Source organism: Falco biarmicus, chromosome 7, assembly GCF_023638135.1.
Source record: "Falco biarmicus isolate bFalBia1 chromosome 7, bFalBia1.pri, whole genome shotgun sequence".
Taxonomy (NCBI): domain Eukaryota; kingdom Metazoa; phylum Chordata; class Aves; order Falconiformes; family Falconidae; genus Falco; species Falco biarmicus.
The window spans coordinates 57,904,998-57,924,757 of NC_079294.1; the positions used below are offsets into that span (position 1 = coordinate 57,904,998).

General features: G+C 38.7%; 1 protein-coding gene across 8 annotated transcripts in view; it reads left to right on the top strand.

Annotated features, from left to right (window-relative positions):
• Positions 1 to 691: 691 nt before the first annotated feature.
• The window catches only part of SEMA6D (semaphorin 6D), a 140,002-nt gene continuing 120,933 nt past the window's right edge, over positions 692 to 19,760 (top strand). For all 8 annotated transcript variants that reach the window (XM_056346453.1, XM_056346460.1, XM_056346457.1 and 5 more), the window contains exon 1: positions 692 to 770. The gene's annotated coding sequence lies outside the window, so the exon portion shown is untranslated. The remainder of the gene's footprint in view (positions 771 to 19,760) is intronic.

Below are 19,760 nucleotides of genomic sequence, written 5' to 3' on the forward strand. Positions count from 1 at the left end.
AATTAAAAGTCAATAGCAAAAATAATTCTATGTTATACATATATTTCATAAAATAATCCTGGTGCTGGAGTTTCTCATTTTTTTTTTAATACAGAAATTTCAATACTTTAATGAAAGAAACGTTCCACATGTGGTAGAAATTACAAGTTTGCTTGTCCCTGAACTGCTGCAATACAAATAAGCTGTTAAATGCCAACTCTGAATGTTATTTTTCAGATGTTAAGAGAGATAATCCTGTATAAAACTATTAGGAGGCAAATTTATTTGAGCTTCAAAACCTCTTTGATCTGAAATGAAAATGAACTGTGCATGAGTGTATGCTTCATTAATTTGGGGTTGGCCAATTGTGTGCATTTTTGTTTGTTTCGTCCATGAGGCATCTTACTAATGCAGTTTATTAAAACAAATACTGCAATAGAATGGTTTATTTCCTGGTAAAATCTGTTGCATGGCTTTCATAAAAGGACAGTTTCTCTATAGAAAGTACCAAAATACCCTGTGGGAATCAATACTCAGGTTCACAGTCACTTGAAAAGCCAACGTGCTGGTGTGTTGCGTTCAGATCTATTTTAATGGTCTTATCATTAAACCTGTAGTAGGCATTTATAAAGTAAGGCTTCCATGGGTACTGGGAAAGTGTGATTAAAAATAATCATCTGTCTGATGAATATTTTCCTCTGACTTTTGGCAGGATCACTCAACTGAATTCGTGCCAGACTACAGGAACACTGATGCCAGCAATTTGAGGATCTTCACATTTGGTCTCAGTGGTAAGGTCTAAAGATGCCTTAGCAAACCACATTAGAATATTACCGTTTTCTGTTATTTTACACTGAAACTGTGTGAAAAATGAAGTATTTCCTCTTGACCAATGCAAGGATAGAGGGATGTAAGAATATATATTGATCTGCAAGGGATTGAGCTCAGAATGCAAGTTCTGAGCTATTTTCATCAAGCTAAAATCGGAAAGGCCATTTTTATTGTCCTCTCTACTAAGTAACTCCTCTCAGAAGGCTTGACATTGTACATTTTGAAGAATGTAACCATTTACAGAAGGATGGTGGGCAGGCTCCAGAGAGAAAGTAAAATGCACAAAAAGGAAATTCAGTGGTTTCCTCTTGCTGAAAACTGAGCAATAAGTTGTAAAATTACAAATTATTTTCCTCTCTAATGCTATCTTTGCGGTAACTAGTCTGATTGCTCAGACCTTGAGTCAGATTCTCAAATACTGCTGTGGAGCCCTTGTGAAGGTATGCAATCTCTCTGCATCTTGAAGCTCAGAATTTCTGGTGCAGAGATAAATTCTCAGCTTTGGTTAAAGAGAAAAGGAAGAGGGAACAGCTGAGTCCTGCCATACTTCTGCATCAGTTTGGAATAACTTTTCAGGAAAAATGTTACTGGGTAGTGTGGGGTAGTTCTTTAACAGGAAATCTTGTTGGTTTGTAAGTGTTCAGCTTTTGGGGGAAGAAAGTTGCAAATTTTATATTATAATATTGTCTGTGCTGATATTTTCTTCAAAATTATTCTCACCATTATGCCACATACTGCATTAAATATTTTGGGACCTTGGGGAAAGTGGGAGGGCAGAGGAGGCATACCACTGCGCGCTGTACTCCAATGGCCACTGTTAGAGGCAGGATATAGAGAGCCCTTCGACCTCACCCTGTCCAGTCATGCTCATGCTGGTTTTAGATCCCTGTGATACACATATGAAGCATCACCACTTCCAAGTCCTGATGATTCTAGGCTATTGAAGTATATTCAACCGCAAAACCTAGAACTCTTCTGATAGGGGAAAAAAAACCCCAGTATTCAGCATCCCTCTAGCAATTTATTATCATTAACCAAGTAGTTCAATAAAATCTCTGCTTCAGTTTAAAGGTGTGTTCAACAACTATAGCATTCCTATCCGATCATGCTCTTTTCATAAAAAAATGAGCATAATAATTTGTTATCATGATTCCTCAAGACAGATTACATTTCCTTATTGCTGGGTAACTGTTATGATGTTGGAATGTGTTCCTAATAAAGGACAGTATCTCCCTCAGAGCATACTGTACTAGTAACGCACTTTATTAGAAATAAAAGAATACAGCATTCATATCATGTTACTTGATCACATAACCAAGGTGCAGAACAATGGACTATCAAGGCAGTTTTGTAAGGAAATAATATGATCCTAATAACACAATTCTAAACTTTTCAAATGGTTGTTTGACACTAGTAAGTTCTGTGTGCACTCATAAGTTGGAGAGCTGAAAGTCAGTGCTGTTCTGACAGACAGAATTCCTGGAAGCTAGGAGTGACTGGTACTGAACTACTAGATCTTTTTCCCCTGGAAACAGAAGACACTAATGACCCAGTAAAGGAAAGCAAGAGAGCCTCATTTGTTCTGTCTTAATGAAGGCAAACGAAAATCCATTATAAGTCATCCAAGGCCCAGCCCTGTGACAAAACCCCTGTTCACTTCAGCAGGAGCAACATGGGTAACAAACACATAAGCACTAAGAAATACAACTGGTTTCAGATAAAGTCCTTTAGGACCTAGGAGAAAAATTTGACCAGCTATAAATACACACAGGGAGAGAGAGAAATTTCCATGTTCACGCTATCAGTAAATATGTAGCATATGCCTCAGAAGGATTAATGACCTTCAGGGCATACAGATGACCAGTTCACTTGTTCCGCAGTTACAGAGTCAAAAAATAGTTTATTATTATGTACAATTAAAAAAAAAATGTGTGTATATGGACGTGTGTTGAAGTGAGGAAAGAAGAGTGTTACTTCTTAGTGCATTTCTTTATTTGACCACCCCTTCACACTTCGTTTCAGCTTTTATATGTTTTTTTGTGTTCATACTTTATTATATTTTTTGAGGCAAGAAAGGTTTTCAATGAGTTGATGAATGTCCGTATTAAATTGGATCCCCTTTTTTAATTAAGTTCATCTAAATTTAATTTTGCAATTTTACTTCAGTAAACTCATCCGACTCCAGATGTTGAATGTGCTTTTCCTATTCCTGCTCTCACATAATTGTACCTGTAAAAGATTTATGACTTAGAGAGGCATTTCTGAACACTTTTGAGTGTTTTCAGCATATGTTTCATGGATGGCTGGTAACATGACCAATTAGCATCCAAAAATACTGCTCTGCACCCAGGCTTTCTTTTAATAGGATGTTAGTTTTATTAGCTTGAACTTTAAACAAATAATCAGTTTAAAAGAAACATTATCAAAGCATTTCAAATTATAAAGGGATATTGTGTTCAACAGACATTTTAAAAGTGAAAGAGGAGTCTCCAGAAGCTGCAGGATGCCATAAGAAAAAAATATAACCAAGAATTACTCATATTGATTAAAGAAAACCCCAAGCAATTTCTGTATGTTTGGGCCCCTTCCTTTCATTACAAGTGTGGTGGTGAATTATTCGGTGCTGTCAGTGTGTTACTTGAACTTTGTAACCATGGGAAAAATATACTTGTTTTTGGTCTTATTGGTCTTAAAAATTTCAAAATGCTTTTACTGATTTTGCTAATGCGAGCAATGACTTTGCAGACTATCACCACATACTTTTCATATTCTGTCATGTCTTCTGATCAGTGTGAATGGCTCTTATTCTATGATTTACTCTGAATTTGCTCCTTAAATCTGGGCATATCCAACAACATTTTATGCAACACATGAGGCATTATATTATGAGGCTGTGGTTCTCGTCAAAGAAACAGATACCCCAATTAAATTTTCAGGTAATATTGAAAAGACTATTCCAATTAGAAACAATAAGATGGTTGTATTCTTTTTTTTCTTCAAAACAGAATCACTTTCCTTGAGTTTTTTTGCTGATGTAAGCCCTTTTGATACATTTATTTGAAATATTTATCCATGCAGTAAACAAATCCAGTTTGAACATTTGTGTCAATTCAAGGCTCATAGGATGCAAACTGCTCTAGGCATGATTGGCAAACTGTCACTCCAGGATTGTTTGGAGGTTTCCTCAGAACAAGTAAAATTACCAGTTCCAAGCATCAGTAATGGTACTATGAATTACCTTCTCTGGTGGGTTTGTTTGGTTTTTTTTCTCTTTTATATTCTTACAAGCCTTCATAATATAACTTGATACTTACTAAAGAATTCAAAGAGTTGTTATAATTGTAGCTGTGGTCCATGTGTTAGGAAAGGGATGGACTAAGTGACCTAGTAGTTTACTCAGGAGATGTCAGTGTCAAGGCAGGCTATAGAGCAGTGTCTTTGATGACTTTCTGTAGGCAGTGGAGGAGGGCAGTCAGGGAGCTCCCTCAGTCAGAGCGGCAGCCCTGGAAATTTGACTCTTCTTTTGTGCTCAGGTTGTATCTTTCCAGTGAAGGTCAACCTTGTGGTGAAAATCTCTTCTGTGAGGGTTAGACTTGGGCATCTGTCTCATAACACATTTTACTACCGTTATTTGAGTTCATCTCTGTTTCCCAGAAGGACTTTTCTCCATTCATGAATAGAATGTGCGATTTTGCATCATTTTCATTTCCCCCGGAATTCTTGGTGGTGCTGGGTTAAAGTAACTGCAATACATAATGTGAAGCAAGTATACACTTAATGGAAGTTTTAGCAAAGCGACTGAACTGGCTTATTTAATTTCCAGCAAAATAAAGAAACAACAATCCTCCATTGGGTGAAGTGCCTCTGAGCTTGAGAGGCTTCATGTGGAAGTCTGGATGAGACCCAAAGAAGGAACCACTTAGAAATTACAAAATGACACAGTTTATGTTATTGTTAAATTGTCAAGATTTGCTATATATTTGTTGAGATGGTAACCATACAGGGTGTTTTCAAAGACACTAACTAGAGAAGGGTATGTTAAACCTCCAAAGTCTAAAGAATGCCTAATGACTGCCTGCCAGTACAGCTGAATCCTGCTGGGTAATGGGGGAATGCCTACCATGTAGATATAAAGGGGGTTATTTAGGAGACCCAGTGAGCTGTGAATTATTGCCTAGGTTGTCACAAAAAAAAAAAAAAAAGAAAAAAAAAGAAAAAAAAATGAGTTGTGAAGAGGAAAGAACGTGTACTGAGTTCTGAATAGCTTTGTGATACTTTTTTTGAGATAGATGAGGAAACTTATATACACTCTCTGCAAAAAGAGATAATCTGTTTTGTCAGATTGCAGATGCACCAGCCACCTAGATTACTGTGAAAAACCCATTAAAGAAACAAAACTGGGTTATTTTTATGCCTGACAAATGCATGAATCATAAGAAAATAATATTTGTCCAATAACTGAATTTAAGATCTGTATTGATCTGGCTTCCACTGAAGTCAGTGGGAACATTTCCACTGGTTTTAATGGGACTTGGGCTGAAACCTGGGGGAGTTAGAGTTGAGAGCTGGATTGACAGGAGAGGTGGTGGGGAATACCTGCCGAGCCCGCTTGTATTGTGCAACATTAGCACAAAGCAAGTGGAATTATAAACTGGGAAATACTTTTAAAAAAATTGTCACATAGTGTGCTGAAGCTCATAATCTGAATCCCAAATGAATACTTGGGAAAGCTATACTCTGTACTTATAGAAGGTTACATATATGCAAATAAATTTTAAAAAATGGGAAGAATTTCACCCAAATTATGAAGCTCGTCTCTCTGTTCCCCTCAGGCATTTCATCACAGACTCAGGGTAGCAGGATCTAAACGGGCTGTTGTTTCTATTATATTAAACTCATACAATCTCTGAATTTTCTGTTCCATTATATAGTAACAGGCACTTACATACTGTCATCTTCTTACCTCTTTAAATGGAGTATGTGAGTTTGCAAGTGTGGTGAAAGAAAGGGCATAGGAAATGAAAGTAACTTACATCAGCTGTGTTTAATTTTTTACAGCTACTTCCTTTAAGCAGATCTAGCTGGAAATATTGTCTTGTTTTTCAAAATTGTAAATGACTTTTCAAATTAAAGCTTTTTCTTTTTTAAATCCTGCTTTCAGCAGAATAAGTAATATTTTGTACAAAGACTGAATAAAAGGGTGAGTCTAAGACCATAGGACTGCTAAGACCACAGGAAAGAGTATTTTTCAAGGGGTTGACCTTATTTTTCAATAAAAATGTTTGAGATTTTATTGTTGAAAATGAACAGCTGGAATTAACAGGAAGAGTAAATGTTTTTTCATCTACATTTGGAGGTGGAGTAGAATTCTTCAGCTCTCTCTGTAATTGTTGGTAAGGACTTTCTCTGCCGCGCTGAGTGATTCTAATTTAAATGATTTGTTTTTCAATATGAATAAGATTTGCTTATCAGTCAGCTTACATGTAATCAACTTAAATGCAGTTTTAGAAAGAGATGAACCATGTCAATGTAATTCCCAAGATGAGAAATGAATACCTGATGAACTTCATTCTTCTAAGATAAAAAATAATGCATTCCTTTAGGTTTTTGTCTGGGGTGGTTTTGTTCCTGGGGATTCTGTTAAGTGGCAGTCATGGGGTGGGTTCTTGTTACAAAGGGAATATTCTCCACGTAATATATACACATACTTACTTGTCTTGTAACATAGTTCCATTAGTAGTGAAATATCCCCAAATATTTTAGTTTTACCAACAGATCTGTTTAAAACACAGAAAATAAGCATGACAAGTCAGGCTAGCCAAAAAGGAAGATTGGGTATTGAACAGAGGCAGTGGTAGTTCAATGTGAAATATGGGCACACACCTTGAACCATTTCTTATTTCTGAACCATGCCTTACTTCTGTAGGTTTCACCTGACAAAGGTGAATGAGAAACAATGGTCTGACAGTAAAACCCGGGCCCCAGAGAGGAGGGAGATATTTATAGCAGTAAGACAAAGTGAGGTAGTAGGGAGGATTTGATGTTACGCTGAGTTTCCTTAACTAGGCTGTGAGCTGAGATTGCAGAGTCCATGAGAGATCTTGGAAGGGGCTGCAGGGCTTTGGGTGCCTTTCGTGCAGTGTGGGTTAGTCCGTAACTGTAGTCTTAAGAGAAATATAAAAAATGGTGTTTGGGAAAGAGTATAGCAAAAAGGCAGGGCAGTAAGAAATCTTACACGACACTGTGGTGCTTCATGACTGTATGTTACATGTCCAGCAAGGTCCTCTTCCAAAATTATTCCCCTTTTTGCCAAGGTCTGAGCTAACAGCCCTGTGCATCTCTGTGTTATGGAGTGATGGGACCTTACTGTATCCCATAAAAATGGAGTAATTCTTCATTCATGAGACTTATTTAATACACAGCACAATAAATTCATTAACTAATTTCTTATTTTATTTTTTTTACTCAGTGTTCACAGTTAAAGTGCAAACAATAAATAGCAATTTAAAAAAATAAAATAAAAATAATAATTAAAAAAAAAAAACAAAACCAAAACCAAAACCAAAAACAAACCACAAAACCCTGCTGGTCCTCCAATTGTTTTTGTTACATGCTAGTGCAGAATTACTAATGAGAACATATTTAGGTATAAATAAATCTTTTATCCTCATTATAACTCCACTGTGTTCCTACAGTGAAGTCATCCACACAGATCTGCTTATGGGTTGAAAGCCTCAATAGCCTCTTTTATTTGTAATAAATATTGCATACTAATGTTAACAATGTCATTGTGTGATGTCTCAATAGAGGATTATGACTTCATGTAATGTTAGCTTGATGTCTCTTCTCTCCTGTAATGGAGTCAATTTTCCTTACAAAGGGGATGAGAATCACTTATTCAAGAAACCTTGTAACAAATATTCTATGTTAAGGTGGCACAATGAAGCTCAAAGCCTGTAAACACAGAGTTAAAGTTCAGTGCTTAATCTTAATTTACCCCTGCTGGGTACACTGAAATACACTTTAAAGTTAGAAACCCGTATTTCCCCCAAAATAGCATTTGAAGTTTGAATTACTGCATTTTCAGGTGTAATTCCACATATAGGTATATGGAATATTCCTGAAATGTGCATGACTATAAATAACATAATCATAAAAATGATTCTGTGGCACATAGCTAGTGCAAAGAGAGGATAAAATGTATTTATATTAATAAGCAAAGAGTAAAGCAATCTTCCGTCATCTGCCAGAGACAAACGGCACGTTGGGGAATAGGGCCCCAGCTCAAATGGCACTTATGCACATGCTTAACCTCAATTATGGCATCAATGGGACTTCAGTACGGTCTTAAACACCGGGGGAAAAGGGAGCTAATGCATTGGCATAAAGACTCATATTTATATAATAATGCAAAATATTAAGTAAACTGTAGCACAGTCATTTGTGATGCATGAATATAGATATCTTGTAATATTAACGTAATACAATTGGATGCTTAGCTCCTGAACGCCTTCAAAATAATTTATCTGAATGCTCGTGAGAGAAGTTCAGGCTAAGATGAAAAGCATAAATCTGCCTAACAGCTAACAAATAATTCACATAACTGTCTGAAGACATGTTCAGAATACAGGATTTTATGAAAACTAAAGGGCAGAATATTACAGCTTTTGTGAAAATACCAGCTCTTACTTGTGCAAGATTGCAACTTAACATGAAAAATAAAATTAAACAAGACTTATCCTACAACAAAACTCAAACAGAAGCTGAATCCTTCTTAGTAGAACAGGACACCTCTCGTAGGAAAAGGTTTCAGAACCAATGCTATCACCCCAGTTTTTCACATCTGTACAAAAAAGATATGTCACATTGTATAGGCCAGCAGGTACTGAAATTACATGGATACTTCTTATGGAGAAAAGAATGTGTGATGCTTGAGAAAGATAAAAATATTAGCACATCAGATCTCCAGACAAATCAGGCAGATTTACACTGCAATTGGAAGTGTTATTCTGATGAAAATATAGATGTGGGATTCGTTTAAGTGAGAAATTATTCTATGTTACGAATATGTTATTTGAGAGCTATTATTTCATTTAGTATAGTTAGGAACTGTTAGCTAGATTGTCTTATTTCTGCCAGTATAAATTTGAAGATCTTCCACTCATGTCAGCAGTCAACTTCACATTTACACCAATATTTCTGTACAGGATTAAGCGTTTCCCCTTTAGTCTGTTTTCTGAGTTTTAACTGCATATTCATAACTTTATATTTGGAGTTTCCTTTTATTTTCACTAGACTATGTACTAACTAGGAATGGTTTTAAACCACCTAGTGATGTGGATTGTGTTGGAGTGAACAAAACAGAGGATGTGTACATGATTTAGATTAGATATTAGGTAGATTTAGATTAGATATTAAAAAGAAATTCCTCACCGTGAGGGTGGTGAGGCGCTGGCCCAGGCTGCCCAGAGCAGCTGTGGGTGCCCCATCCCTGGCCGTGCCCAAGGCCAGGCTGGACAGGGCTGGGAGCAACCTGGGCTGGTGGGAGGGGTCCCTGCCCGTGGCGGGGGGTTGGAACTAGATGGTCTCTGAGGTCCCTTCCAACCCAAACCATTCTATGATTCCATGACACCCCTGGCTGAAATGGGTGATCCGTTCCCGTGTGCACAAAGGAGATCGGTTAGGAATCACCAAATATTTTTTGCCTGTAGTCACTGGGATGACATGAGCATGGGTTTGACATGCCTGTGAAATGAGGGCAGCAGTGAACAGATGTAGTTTCAGCTGGTTGTTGACGAGGTGGGTGTCAACAAGTACCGTTTCAGGGACAGTGTGCAGTGCTTTTGGTGCTCGGGTGCTGTAGATGTGTTTACCTGTGGGATGTTACCTCTGTGGTGATAGTTCAGCAAAAAAAAATCTAGACTTTGTTCAAGAAACTCCAAAAATACAGGCTTCCAAGTCTGTGCAGGGCTCACTGTAGGATTCGTGGAGCCTTAAAAATTCCCATTACCTCTGACTTTATTTTGTGTTACTTTACTTCAGTGAGGACTGTTCACCCGCTTACAGTCCAGCATGTCAAACATGTCTGCAGGGTCGTCGCTCTTTGGGACACTGCTCAGCGCAGGGGGGTCAGGCATGACAGTGCCTTGAAGTTTTAGCATGATGTAAATATTCAAGAGAAATGTGAGGCTCTAAGCTTCAGCTAGCTTTTGGATTATCTTAAATGTATTTATAAAACAGGAAAAGCACTATTTTGATCTCATTTTCATAACAAAAAAAAACTAAGGGGATTTCCTTTGAACTTTACAAATATCTGTGGAAATCATGTAACAGCTCGGCAGGAAAGCTGCAGGTTTTGAGAATTAAAAATGAGTGAAAACAGGGATTTTTGCTGAGAACACATTTCCAGTTCATGGGATGCACTTCCAACTGGACTTCAACCTGTCATAACAAGGGCCAAAACTTTCCCCTCTGTGAGGGAACCCCTTGTGCATGTTCAGTCTGGTCATCTTGGTGGACATGAAAGGAAGAAGCTGGATGAAAGGGCCTGGAGCTGTTGTTCCCTGGGTCCTGCCTCCGCTGGGGGTCCCTTCAGGGCGCCCTACAGAGCAGTGCGGTATGTGCAGTAGCCTCCTGCCTGGCAGCAGTGTCAGCCCTGGGCTGCGACTACAGCCTGCCTGCACAGCCTCTCTGCAGTGAAAGCCATGCATTAAAAGAGTCCTTGTAAACAGATAATTAACTTCATGTTTAATTATATGTCCAAAAATTGTCTGAAAATTGATGTTCCAAAAATTAAAAACTAATTCAAATTTTTTTAGCTGCTCTCTCCATATTCATTAGGAAAATCCTCCAAAAATTGTCTCTTGAATAAATAAGCCTCCACTTACATAAATAAAAGAGCTATATTTAGATTCCAGTTCAACATGCAGGAGAAATTTGGCAAATCTAATGTTTTCAAATCGATTTGATATGTGTTATGAGAATAATGTCAGTGGAAAGGTTACTTTTTAATTTTTTTATCTTTAAAAATGTGAGGGAGGAGGAAGAAAGTTGGCTTTGATAAACAGAAAGGCAATGCTTTAAATAGCTGGAGCAGAGATAAGGGAAAGAGCTTCTAAATAAATGAGGCGTGATTTTTTTAAAAAAAAATCCAAATGAAAATTGTGTATTCGACAGAACAGCTTTAAATTTTGTGAAACAGGACAGTGATATATTTTAGAGTTTCAAGTAAGGAAGCAGAGAGTCTTGCCATGAGAGAATATGTACTACATCCATGCAAAGAAGACAAATAACAATATCTAAAATACTTTCACCTTGACTAAAGAAATTCTATAAGATAGAAGTAATTTTGATTATGCCACAATAAAAGAACATCAGAATTTGGAGTTTGATAAAACTGTTCTGTTGGCTGGGAAGTTTGCCTTTCAACTGTGTTTGATGTGACGTTTGGTTCATTTTGCCAAAATGTTCCATGCCAAGTATTGCTATTAAATCTTTTATGTTGCAGAGATTTTTGTCAACAGGCACACAAGGATAGGGTTTTAAGTGGAGTTAATCATTGAACTTGGAGAAGAGAAACACTGGGGAAGTACTTCACTTACACAAACCAACCATCATGCAAGCTTCAGCCATTTCTGTAATTACTACCCTGTTTTCAGAATCGTGTAGGTAAAACATAAAATCTGGATCCCCCTCTGATCTCTACTCGTGTTTGTCTTGTAGAGCCTATTAGAAGTAGTGGATTATTAAAATAGAAAAAGCCATGTATTTGCTGCAGCTGCTGGTGTATCAAATCTTTTGAAGTCTACTTATGCAGTTGTGTCTGAGCACTTATTTTAGAAGCCTAAGAAATAACATAGAACTTTCTAAGGTATCATCGTTTTCTGACTCATTTCTTTGCAAGTATTATATCATTTTAATGACAGATTAAATGTTAATCCATTTTGCCTTCAAAAAACAAACCTTAAAAGGACCCCTATAGAATAAAGGCGCGCCTTGCCTTTTTCCCCCTGTACCCTTCAGTGTCTTCAAAACAGTCACATTTTCAAAAAATATTTTTAGTTGGTGTTCGTGGTTTCATCTTACTATTTGATTTGCATTTGGGCATTTCTTAAATGCAATGGTAAACATATGTTGGCAAGGTGTGGTTCGGTGGTTTTGTTACTAGTGTGGACTCAGGTATATGTAATCATTGAATGTAGATTAGCCCTGTAACGAGAGCTGCTAATAATTGTAGACATTTGGCAAGTGATCGCTTTCCATACCAGAAAGGAGAAGTAAGGACATACTCATACATGGGTTATACTGAGTAATGTTTAGCAGATATTACTGTGGTATTACTGAAACTCTAACTTACAATTCTTAAAGCAAAATCTACCCTCCATCACCAAAAGCAGCGAGGTGTGGTAGTCAATTATGATTGGTATGTGGGAGACAAACTCTGTGGCACAATCCAATCTAAGAAATAGATTATAGCCTGACAACAGGGCAGCTCTTGCTACCTAATGAAGCAATAGTTCCTAATGAGCTTGTCCTCCTGAACCATACAGGATAATGGATATATGCAATTCTGGACTCCTTTCCCCATTTTGCAGAACCCAGGTCCAGCTGGGAGGCACTATGGTGTAAAAGGATGAGTGCCATTTTCCATTGCTGACTCTTCGGTTAAAATGATTTGTCCTTGGGTTTCTCATTTTCCATAGCAATCACCACCGTAACTCTGCGTCCAGTGGCATTTGACTGTGAAAGTGACACCCACACTAGGGAATATGTCTAGAAAAGGAGCAGACATGACGACTGTTGCTAAAGTAGCATCATCCCTGATGGGTTTGTAGCACTCTATCCCAAACAGGGACAAAAATTTATGACATGGACCACAAAGTCAACAGACTCAAGCCCTGCACTCGCCAGGGACAGCCCTAGTCTGGGTCTGGTCAGGACCAGGGAGGGTTGCAGTGCCAGGTGGAATCCCAATCCCAGGTATTGTTTAGGAGCTGGTGGCAGGGTGTAACAAAGCCTGCTGATGTTCTTTGCCTTTCTTTTGGTATGCTAATGGATCCTCGATAAAGCTGGCATGCATTTGAGATGGCTTTGCAGTGCAACAGAAAAATCCCAGTATGGATGCCACGAGTAATCTTTCTTCCCAGATGATGGGAGTTTTACAGGAACTGTGCTAGTCCGATCTGGCAGCACCCAGAAATCCCAGTTTCCCCCGCTACGCACTTTGGCTGCTGCTGTTCCCACTTCACTTATAAGCCAACATCTCAGACAGAGCCTGCACCAGTGAGCTCGTTATAAAGCCGCAGACAAAAGTCAGGCAAAGAGTAATCCCAGTAAGATGCTGGTTAAGAAATGCCTGTGCCACTTGCACAGCTCCCTGGAGATACCAGAAGAGACATACCAGTGACTCTTACAAAACATATTGTTCCATTTCTTGTAATTTTAAAGAAGGTGGCATGACTACCTTAAATTTTGGAAGTGTGTATAAAAGGGCATAAATAACAGCTCTCTGAGCTGTGTTAAACCTTTTAAAAGTGGTATTAATCAGAAAGAATTTCTGTTTAAAAAATAATCCTTCCAGTAGAGACATGTCTGTTGCAAGTACTTAAAAATAGATCCCTTAACTGAAATTTCCAAATTAAAAGTTTTATTTCAAAATAAAACATTCTAGCACATGTGTTTTTCTGAGGAAACTGATTAATTAGACTTTCTGCTAACCTGTTTCTGCTGTAAAGGCAGTGATGGTGTGGAAGGGTGGTTCTTCCCATGCGGTGGGTGGCTCCAGAAGATGGAGCTGAAGTGCAGCAGGAGGAAGGGAAAGACCCCGACTCATCTGCCCACCCACTAACAGGAGCTGTGGCTTGTGCAAGCCCTGGGGCTTTAGTTTAAAGAGTATTTTTGTTGAGGGAGCTACCCGTGGACTCCTGCATCCCACGTTACTTTGTTGTGCACAGAACGACTGTTTGTGTGGCCTCTGTTAAATAGAAGAGCCTATGTATTTTTTTAAAAAAGGAGGAAAAAGGTCCAGTTTACTGCTCAGTCCCACAAGCATCTGTTCTGGGGACAGTGCAAGGGCAGAAATAAGGATGCAGAAAATACCTGGTTATTTTTCAGCAAAGACCTTTTTCCTCCAGGTACACAATGTGGTCTTCGCTTACTTCAGCCCAGCTGGGGAGAACACTGGGGTACGGAGGCAAAGCATGTCACCGAGGCTCCTTCAGCGGTCACTGCTGTGGAAGGAGACACTTGTGACTGTAAACATTCAAGTCTTGAGAAGCCCAAACAGTCCAGGAGTAGCTAGGTCTTGCACCCTTGTGACTCCACAGAAATCAAGGCTTGAGGGTATCGCCAAGACCTGTGCTGTTATTCTCATTTTTGCCTGCCTTGTAACATATCCAGATGTCTAACAGATACAGCAATGCCGTGCTGGCGGAGATGGGTAAGGAATATTTTTCCAAACAGAAGCAGAAACAGCTCCTCTGTAATGGCTTTGACTTACCTCGAAACAAGAGCCAGAGAAAATGCTATGTGTCGCTTGCCTATACGGTCCCTCTGAGGCTTTAACTTCGTGCACATTAAAAGGTTTTTACATTCCAAAAATTACTCCTCAGTTAAAAAGAGGGAAGATGCCCTTTGCTACTTTTGCCTAGAGCCCAATATCCTCCAACATTCCCGAGCAGCTGTGGCAATGCTCTGCTTAATGCAAAGAACATCTGGGCTGCCTGCAATTCTGGGGAGAGAAGTGTCAAAAGTGTCATAGACATCCTTGAGCAAAGAAGAATCTTTGCTTTTATTACACGGAAGTGTCAAAAACAGCATTATTGAACACCAGGTTGCAATTTGGCATGCAGAATATAAGCCTGAATAGATGTGACAAAACCCCTTCTACAAAATTGCTACTTAACATTTTTTTTTGTAGTTTCAAATTAGCATTTAAAGAAAAAGAGCAAGCAGGGAGCAGCAAGGTAGCCCTGACAATGAAAGATCCTGTTGTTCTTTTTTTGGTCCTTATTTCACATCCTCGCTGCTGTCCACTGAGTGACTGAGATTGATTAAATCATTGTCATCATCAGTGAAATGCACTGCATTGATCCAGCCTCGCTCACAAAGCCAGCCTATGTGACGCAGCTAATTTGGCATAATTGAAAGTTCCAGCTCCAGAAGGTCACTGAGCTGGATTCAGGATACTAGTTATCGTTTTGTCCTTGGAATAGGGTCACCTTTCCTGATCAAATATGATGGTGTTGTGTTGCACTCTTAATTGCTTTTTCATGGTTTGCATAGGATAAATCCAAGCTTTCACATTTTGATTGAATTTTTGTGGTGGACAGGAGATAATTATCACCTTTTTATGCTAAATGTGTTTTTTTTAAACTCTGATTAGACCAAAACATGGGATTGAGCTCTTGTTTTTCACTCAACTACAATTCTACTAAGAAAACCCTCAGATCAGGACAGCAGATGTCTTTAGATAATGATGGCAGTGTGATAAACATCATCAAGTATTTACAAAGGAAAATTTGGCACTAGTTAAAAGTTTGTTGGAACAGTGTTGAAGGTGATGTTCCTCTCTTCTGTTACCACATCTCTGTTTCCCACATTCTCCTCTTCATCTCTGTTTTCTGCTGTTCTGTCCTGCAGCGTGAATGCTGTGGTTGGGATCTCAGGCTGAACCAAGTTTGAGACCGTGGAGTTAAGTAAACTCCAAGGTCACACACAGAGAACAGAGGAGCCGCATCTGACTGGGTTGTCAACTTCTTAGTAATGCCAAGTGTTTCAGCTGAAACTCCTCTGAACAGGGTCCAGTTTCCTGATGAAAGGTTGTGCCTTCAGGAAAATGGCCATCAAGCCATTTGCTTCATGCTTTAAGATGGACACCAAAATCCCACGCCACTTTCAAGATGTGTGGTTGATGTAAGCAGTGCAGTATGAATATGCATATGTAAAAACTGTTTCTCATAAAGAAAAACAGTCAAACACTGAAGTGTTTGGAAAAAATGTTTCTTTGTACTTTACAGAATCCAGTGGGCAAAGCTAGGAATTTAGATAGGTCTTAAAAGCTGTGTGATTGCTTTGTTGGCCCTTTGCTCACAGCGAAATTAGCAATATCTCGTATTTCTTTCCCTGTGTTCACTGTTAAAAAGTCAGCATATCCCAATAGCTTCCATTGCTTCCCATTCCAAGTGCAGGTCAAAATGCCAGCTTTCTAATGGTGAATGTCATGTATAATTTATCATAGAAAAAAGTACTTGATAAAATCTCTGCAATACTTTCTTCTTGCTTTTTTATTCAAATAAGGGGTTTTTTTGTGTTTTGGGGAGTTTATTGGTTGCTTGCGTTTTTGGTTTTTGTTTTTTTGTTTGTTTTTTTTTTTTTGGGGGGGGGGTTGGGGGTGGGGGGGTGGAAGCATGCCTCCTATCAGCTATAAAGCAAGCAACAAAGAAAATGCACCAAAATGCTAATGTAGTGGTAAATAAGGTAAAGGACAACTGTGGTACTCTTGTGGGATGCTGGCTTGACACAACATTTTGGTAATGGAGTAATATAACTTAATTTCTGAGTTGTTCAAAGTGATTTGTGAGGGATTTTCATAAAGCAAGCAACGTAGAATTGTTATGAGTTTGGTGATACAACATTTTTTATAATGATGAACAAAACAGTGACTAAAGATAGTTGGCTTATTGAAAGAATTTAAGATGTAAAAAGCCAATAAATCTTTCTATAACGTTTTTAAAAATCTAGTGTTTGGACATATGCACAGAAATAGGAGGTAGATCCATCTCGAATACGTAACTCTCTTCGAAAATAAAGGTCTAATCTAGGCCAAAGGGAAATAATAAGCCATAATGCAATAGTTCTGATTGTTTTATGTTTTGTAAGTCTTTCAAAAGTTTCGTCCTAGCAGCTTTTATAAGAAAACTTACAATCGACAAATCCCAGTGGGCTCCTATTTATAGTATCCTAATTTTCAAAGAAAGCAAATCAGGCAACAGTTTTTAACATGAATAATATTGCTCCCAGCATTCTGCCTGCAGCCCACACATTGTGTTTTTTGGCATGATTGTGGCAATTAAAAAAAAATAAACAGATCTTTTTAATATTTTTTTAATACATAAACCATTGCAGTCAACGCTGACACAGCTGGCAAAGAAACTCAGTGAAAGGTAAACATTCTGCTCAGAATGTAACATAACATATTGTTGCATTTGGTTGTTAAAATGTAATCTTCCTAAAATAATATTTTAAAAGTAAGTTTGGGGGTTTTATTTTTTTTACAGAGTTTCTAGTGTATTGCTATCTGATTAAAAAAAATAACCTTTTAAAGAATGACACTTATAATACTGGATATTTCAGTCAACAGCTTATTGAATTTTTTAAAATATTCTTACCAAACAAAAATCAGGAAAGAAAATGAGGTATGATGTTTTATCCTTCAGCAGAATGTAATAGTCTGAGCTAGTAAAATCAATTTCTTTTAATAAAATTCTGTCAAAAGCAGGAAGTTAAATAATAAATGTCTTCAACTATTTAAAAGGAAGAAAACTTCCAACAGAATGAAGATTAGTTTGTGACTTGCTTCAGCAACAACAAAAGATTGTCTAGTTCCTTGACCTAATTACTGCGAGCATGTATGAGCTGAGGTTACGGACTGACATATTTCACTAGGGAAAACATGCAAAGGTGTTTCTTTTAGGTGAGGGCCATAGGGAAATAGTTAGCTGTTGCACTGTCTAGAAGTTCTCTAATTTATTTTTATTTTATTTTTAAAGATCATGACTTTGTGTGATCATTTATGATTAAGAAGCTGCCCTCCCACATTTTATTCCCTGTTGGAGGCAAATGCAGGGGCAGCAGAGTGGGGCTGGGTGCACACAGGATCCTGGTGCTCCCTGCAGGGCTCAGGAGGATTCTTAGCGAGAGCCAGGGGGTACCTGTGTGTTGCAGACCCTCCAGGTGTGCTGGTGCTCCCAGGACGGCTTCGTGGGAAGTGTGCATAAACAAACTAGCGCAGAAAGCACTCAGTATAACCCTGTGGAAACTTGTGGACATGTTGAAGCTACACGCACCCCATGTTGCGTGGCAGCTCCGCAGTTACTGAAAATCCTGCTGATGTTTGCTGGCCTGGCAGGTAAGAATATGAGGTACGCTGTTTTGTGCTGGCTGGGCAATGGAGCAGTGTTCTGTCTCTAGCCATCTGAGTGTCCACCACAAATGGTGTCCTCGTCAGCTTGCCTGTCACACTTCAGTTACGCTTGAAATGAATTTTTGAAGAGATCAAACTTTTCCTTTTACTCATTACCGGTACATCTTTGGTATTGAGGTCTTCCAACTCCCAGTTGTTTCTCCTTTTCTCAGACTGAATTATAAAAAGGGCAGGTGTCTGCAAAATAGGTATCTGTCCTTTTATAATCTAGTAAATAGCCCTCTGGGTACAGAGTTGGGAGTATATGGATTTTATAAAAGCGACTGAATAGTCATTTTTAATGTGTATGACATGAGATGAAGAGAAGCATTTAAAGTTTAGAGCAGTCTTCAGTAGAGAGGAAGATTATCTGGTGCATCCTATTGTTGATCTTGGCATGTATTTCAGATGTTAGTTGTGGACTTCACAACACCCTCGGGGCAGTTAATAACAGCTAAACAAGCATTGACTCTCCCGAAGTCAGGGGAGTTCTATCGGTGTGAATCCAGGGGGTTTGTTGTCTTTATGTCTCATCACAGGATAAGTTAAAAATAATGGTGCAGTAAAAGCAGTGTAACAGAAACGTTCTGAGGTCTGGTTCTGCCATCATTCAGATCTGTTACACCAGCACAATTGTGAACCAGCGCAACTGAGACCAGGACAATTGTGAACCCAACTTGTCCTCCCTGACTAGGACAAATACCATGCCAAAGATTTTGATTACAATAGAGATATATTTTTTTTCCATTGGAAATACCACAATTAAAGAGGAAGAGAACTTCTGGGGTGCAAGGGAGAATCCTGGAATTTTTGTCTAACTAGACTTTTTAACAACCTGTGCCTCACTCTGTCCATGGAGATAATCATACCTGGTATCATAGCATACAAATAGCCAAAGACTAGGAGCACGATGTATTCCGTGTGAAAAGTCAGTTGCCCTGATCTGATCCTCATATAAGAAATGAAGGAAAGCTTTTCCAGATTCAGCAGGTTTCAGTACAGCCTGAACTGTTAGCTGTTAGAATAGGAGTATTTGGGGACATCCCACATCAAGTTTTCTGTTGGTTTCTTAATCTTGATAGATCAGCCCGCGCAGCTGTCCCAGTGTGCATGTTGGTGGATTTGAGAAGTCATACGCTCCTGACTGGGGTCAGTCTCTTGCTGCTCTTACTGAGTTTCAGAGGAAGCTCCTTGCCGAACGCAAAACCCAGACTTGATGAGTGAATAAAGTGAACTATGTTGTATCAATCAATTATTAAACTATAGACCTCCAGGATCAGAACAGATGAAAATTTCATGTACCCCTGTCTATGATTGGCAATACTTTTGGTTCAGGCTTTCTGAGCCATTGATACGTGTCCATCTGCCTTCTGCTGGTGTTCTTGGCAGCCCACATAGGCCTGTACACAGCGAAAGGTCATCTCTAGTAGGTAGAGTTGAGATGAACAGATTCTCACCTGTAGCTCTTCCCTGGGAGTGTCAGCTGAGCAGGTTGGGGTTCCCAGTGTGGCTGCTGGTGTGCACATGCCCGTGATGCACAGCAGGCTCTGCGCTCCCAGTCCAGCCCAAAGTCAATAGGAAAAGAAGTGCCATGCGATGAAAGAATTGAAATCTTTCGTGATATACAGCACTATGATTGTTATTGTGGACCCTGTATTAGGCCCATGTAAAATGAAGTTGTTGATGTTAAACACAGAAATATCCGGGATAATTTTATGTCCATTCAAAATAAAGAGGTGGAAGGGGAGGAAAAGAGGAGAAACACAAG